Here is a 6,461-nt window from a genome sequence, read left to right as displayed (position 1 = left end):
CCTGCGAATACATAAATCCCGTATCTAACCACGCTTACAAGGAATATGACGTATTTAATGTAAACATCAATTCGTATTAGTGTTGCAACAGAACCCGATGAATTTATCAAAGTGTAGCGTAATTCACTAGATCAGCGGTACTCAAACTTTTTTAGACGCGTCCCCATTTATGATAGTGAAAAATTTCGCGCCCGCCTAATCGTCATATCACAAATGTGTCTTACAAAAAGCCTAAGTGGGCCGTGAAACAAGTCGGCAGATACGGAATCAAAAATAAGGAATATCGGCCTGGTGTAAATGACCATAGTAGTCGACTAGACACCATGAATACCACAAACAACAACAAAACCAGAATGCTGGCAATCCCAACGGATAGTTAGATGGCATGGAATGTTATGACTAGGACGATTTTTTTACCTAAATAACGGAAGATTTTGTCCTAAGAACTCAAATTTTTGACATTTTTTCAACTTAAAAAACTTAATTTCGACAAAATTTCGACCTCATGTATGTAAATTAGGTGTTTTCCCACATAATGCTCGAATTGTACAACATATCTTCATTTCTGTTTGGAACTGTCATTTTTTACTTAAAATCTGACAAATTTTTACATGTAAAAACTTTAGCGTAACAAAATCTGGACCTATGAATAATTCGAGTAGTTACATCACGCATTAGGGTAGAAATAATTAAAATTTGTTGCAGTACAACGAAAGATACTTTACTAAATTCTCGGGTAGAAAGTATCTGTCCTTACTAGGTAGCTTGCCTAGAATGGAGAAAGAACGTTCAACAGCAGCGGTTCTTGACTGGAAACACTGAGGTTGTGCGTACACTGCTGGTGACACACCGCTTTGCTTCAATCTGGCAATGTTGTCTACATCACAATTTTTCATCATGCGCTTCTTGATATAAGAAACAATGCCCACGCAGTTTTGATTCAGTTAGGATATTGAAATACGTTGAGCATCGCACCATGTCAGCATGTCATGTTTCATTTGACCGGTTATGATTCACAATTAGCAGAGAATGGGCCGTCTGCAACGGCAGGCATATAAAGCAGACTACAAGCTGTAATATTTAAAAAGATAAGTTAACCGACAGTGCAAACACCTACTATACAAACGAAATGATGATTGCAAAAAAATAGACTTTGTAAACAATTTTGACAATTTTTTGAGCTATCGCTACAATTTTGACAAAATTTTTGACTTATTTTGACATGTCAAAACATCGCTCTAGTGATGACATAAATACAACCAAAAATGGTAATATCGACAGACAAGACAAGGGAAAACTGACCTTCTACACCAGTGTCTCCCAAACTTTTTTTAGCTACCGCCCCCCTGGACAACGAATAAAGTGCCAGCGCCCCCCGACACCCCCCCCTCACACCACGCCTAAATGATAAAATGAAAGTTGTTCTGCATTTATTACAGCTTATAATGAGACGGATGAAGCTGTTGTATTATTATCATCATCCTCGACAAATTGGGTTGAAGTCGTAGTAAGAACAATCTTATTCTAAAATCTCCAGGGCTCACGTCCCGTACTGTCAAGTCGATTTCTGCTGTGAGCCTTATCACCTTATCACAGCACTTAAAACACGTTCTATCAAATATGAGCGGGGACGGGCAATGACGAAAAACTCTAACCGACTCCAGTGAGAGTATTGCTATTTAATTCAATTGTGTATCCAGAACGATTGATTGGAGATACTGAACTTCGGGTAGAACTCAAACTTGTTCTACACTGCAATGTAATCAGCTCCCCAATCATTTCATGCTCATAAACTTCACAGAATGGACTGAATATCAGGAGAGAATTTCTTATTGGAATATATCGTGGAATAAAATCACCATATCCTCGTGCAATTTACTGAGTTGATTGCTTTATGTTTCTCCATCAAATTACGGTGAAATATCACGGGATTATCATTGAATCCAGACAGTGCCATTTTAACCTTTATCAGGTTCATCATTACCAAGAACGGATATATTCTACTCATAAATGTTGGAAAATATGCCCGTCAAGTGGAAGCGATATCGTTTCTCGCAACCAGAAACGCTGTGTCGAAGGGCACGGTCGCGGCACTGTGGTAAATCCACGATCGTTTGAGACAAAGTAAAATCACGCAAGGCAGTTTCTGTAATGCCATCACACCTTGCAGTGAGCAATACCTGCTCAAATTCTCACAACACACAGTGAACCAGACATGGGGTGATTACTTCATGAATGTAATCGATTGCGATTACGATTACTTCCGAATGACGCGATTACGATTACGATTACGATTACAGCAAAATCAGCAAGTAGTCGATTACGATTACGATTACATTGGAAAAGTAATCACGATTACTCACGATTACATTTATTTTGCATCTTAGAGATTATATTGGAAGACAATATATGGATTGCGCTGAAAAGGCCTAATGAGATGACAAACTTCCTTGAAAAAGATGCGTCATTTGCTTGTTACGTCATAATGTACATATTGCCCATTTTTATAATGGACGATTAATCGCACCCACCGATTTGCATTCTTGCCAGGTCCATGACTGCCGTACCCCAAACTTCCCAATAGGGGGGGGGGGAGCGAGCTCGAAAGGGACTGAAAAGTATTTCGTAAACCAACATAAATTATAGAGTATTTTCGAGAGATTTAATTAACTTGAAAATTGTGTTTTTTCAAGTTGTAAAATTATGCCATGTTTAGTCGGTTCAACAGTTATATTAAAGATATTGCGTCAAAGAAGCTATATTTACCCTATATTTTCAATTGTCAATGTCAATTCACATTCGTGACGTCATTGCTTAGAAAAGAAACAATAAAAAACATGTTTTAAACAATGGCCGTCTTTTAAACATGTTTGCTTTAAATTGATTTTTGTTTTAAAAGCAGCCCTAATTTATAGTAATAGGGATTTAGGTTCCAATCAATAACGTGCCACGACACACCAAAGACATATGCAGTTTCGACCAACACGCGACTTCACGAAGTGTGCTACTAAAGAAAGACCTTGGCCCAAACCTAGGGTATGTGCCGATTGTCAATCGCCGCGCTGGGTGGGCGTGACTTATAGTCTGGTCCTTCCAATTTGAGCCCACAATGCAAATGCCACTTCTGGGCACCCACAGAGCATTAAAGACAAGACAATTTGTGTGTGTGTCTAACGAAAGTCTGCTTTTAGTCTGCTACGTTTTGGATACAACAATATCTTTTGATTATATAGCATACCGAATGCCATGAATTAACAACATACACCAAATTAATTATAACAAGATGCCAGACGTAAATCTGACCATCGGGGGCTGAGAGAGGATTAAAATTTAATAATAATATAATGCAATTACCAATGTTATTGACGGCATTCCGTCTTCAACTTGAAAATATTACCCTATGGGGGCCAAAGACCAACGTTTGGACTGGGAGACGAATTGCTGTTTTGGTTCTGATTCTAGCTATATCCCACGCTAACATGATATATAAGCCCATGGCTATGACGGCAGGTCCCTATGTTGAGTAAAGGATAGTGAAATAACGCTTGGCGCCCGTTTCAAGTAGAGTCATATGAGAATAAGATGAAGAGAACATAAAACTCTGCCTTCAACTTAATACAGATAATGTACTGCAAGCGGCCGTTACGAAAAACGGCAAAAACGGCTCGGTTATGATATTAAACAGTAGCTGTTGATGTTTAATGCTTCGTTTTATTTGACGAGTACAAAATTTCAAATCTTTGTCCGGTGTACATACGTACTACATGGGCCTACTGCTCGCCAATCAGTAACGGTCAGACTGCGTCTAACTAAGCATAACCAAACATCAATACACAAGTTACTATTTTAAACTAGGCAAGTGGTGATTAATTATCCTGCTGCAATGTACTATATGGCGTGTGGAACGTCTTGATAAGCTGATAAACAGCACGGCGGGTGTTCTTACAATCACACTAATGTACGTACATCGAATATCTATTTACTGTGGATACTTGTTACGCAATGACTAGCAAAGCTAATAGGCTACTTCTGACGTAATAGTGAGCAATGGCATTTGAAGTTAAGACGTTTGTGCTAACACGTAACTGGTATAACATCTCTTCCTTGTTCACGAATATTCAGTTCATTTCATAGTCCTTGTACAAATAAAAAGTAATCGTTCTTTCACAAAAAAATCGATTAGATATGGGAAGTAGTCGATTACGATTACGATTACTTCGGAAATTTTTCGAATGTAATCGATTGCGATTACGATTACTTGAAAATGCTGTAATCGTCGTAATCGATTACGATTACTAATCGCGATTACCCCATGTCTGCAGCGAACCACGCTTTTCAAGGATACTGCCGTCTGCTAAATTAGTCCATTGATGGGCAGGTTCAACATTGTGAAGTAACAATTGACTTTTCCGGTACAGCTGAATAGATAGACGGATGACCCTAAATTACCCTGGCTGAATCGATTCCGCATTTTTACTGCGAATTTAGCTGCTTTATTTATCAATAGTTTCAACACTACGCAGCAGTTGTCTTCTAAACCTACACCGCCCCATTTTCTCTCAGCGCTCCCCTACCGCCCCACCTTTAGCGCCAGCGCCCCCCAATCGCCCATTTCGTGGCCAGCGCCCCCTTCACGCTCACGAACGCCCCCAGGGGGGCGCTGGCGCCCACTTTGGGAACCACTGTTCTACACAATTGACGCAAAGGCTGACTAAAAATAGGGTCAACCCAACCTAAAGCAACTGTGGAAAACTGTTTTCAGGCAGCGGTTCGGAAAATTTGCCTTTTTTGTTTTTAGTCAACCTACGACCCAGTTTCTAGATATCCCTGCCACGACCGATCACCATTTTCCATAAAACGCCGTTTCACTCTATGTTATTGTCCTCTTTCGCAGTTCTCAAGATATGATAACCCTACCATATACTCCAACCCGGTTGAGAAGCACTGTTCTCGAGAAACTCGTATGATCACCATGAAGTCGCATTTTCACCTCTGAATGCGCCAATGCGACGTCATTTAGACAACAAACATCGCGTTCATAAATTACTAACCTACGGAGGTTAGTAGTCTGGTTGGTTGGTTGGTTGGTTTTTGAGGTATTCATGGTGTTTGTCGACTACTATGGTCATTTACACCAGGCCGATATTCTTCATTTTCATTCCGTAACTGCCCACTTATAGCACGGCCCACTTCTAGGCTTTTCGTAAGACACCGCTTCCGCGGATGAGTAGTCTGTGGTGCAACCCTTGCCCCACCACCCGATATTGTGACGAGCCGCTACTGATCTACAGCAATGTATTGGATGTGTAATTAGATTTCTAATGTGGTAAATTTTTGATTTGTGAGTAAGCAAAAATTTCGGGTTCCCCGACGGCTTGCAGATTAGCGTTAAGGCTACTCAGGCTATTAAATTTTAAGAACCCCTGAACAATATGTTTGCATGACAATGGCAAGAACACCGGGGTGATTGCTACTCACTAGATAGTCCAGATTATACTGTTCAAATATATGCTGTACGACTTATATTGTATGTAACACTCGGTGTATAACAAACTGCACTCTTCATTGTAGATCTGCTCGATTATCCCTATATTGACCATTGTTAACGTATTTGCTTGTCTTTATAACATCTAATACGCACCGTGATATCAATATTTACAAGAGATGGGAAAATTCAAATCATGGCTGATTCGAATCAGATACTGAAAATGTAAGTCCATTCGAATTGAATCACCAATTTCTAATAATATGTAATTGATCAAAATTTGCTGCGGGACTTCAGTTATTTGAAACAAAATTCAAAGCGATTTGCCGTGAAAAGCATTGCAATTATTGCGTAATAATTATAGATCCTTAATGTCCTTGGACTATATATATGAGAATCATTTGTTACGCAGGGTGGATATCACCCGAAGGAGCATCTGTGACATCGACACTTTCACAGTCATCATTTATGTTCAGAGTAGCGAGAATATCAACAGCAGCATTACCATGAATGCTTGAATGAACGCCCTCAATGCCAACACAATTGAAGTGATTCTATGCAATACCATTTATAACTTTCATTACATTTTAGTAGACACTCAAAAAGATCACACTTTTTCGCGGAAAGCAAAATCGGAATTATTAGGGGAAGGTGAGGCACAATGGTATGTCGTGGATATTTCTAAAACCCAACATGAATAATACACATCGCGCTTCGATGTTTTCGTAGTGTCATATCAGCCGTAATCTTGATGTGGTTTGATTCCGCCAGGGTCGCTGTCTTTGTGAGAAAATGACGAGTCTCTTAATTTTGCTAACCTGCGTGAATTTATATCGCTACCTTTAAATTCTGTTTTAGGTGTGTATGTGGAAGACCTCCTGATATTGTAGATGTAATGAGATTCAACAATTGGTTTCAGAGAGCTCTATTATACGTCCTCACGGCACCCAGGTTAGACAAGAAGGGAACATACAGC

Source organism: Botryllus schlosseri, chromosome 14, assembly GCF_051294905.1.
Source record: "Botryllus schlosseri isolate E-star chromosome 14, Bs_hap1, whole genome shotgun sequence".
NCBI lineage: Eukaryota > Metazoa > Chordata > Ascidiacea > Stolidobranchia > Styelidae > Botryllus > Botryllus schlosseri.
Note: the sequence above shows the minus strand (reverse complement) of the source record.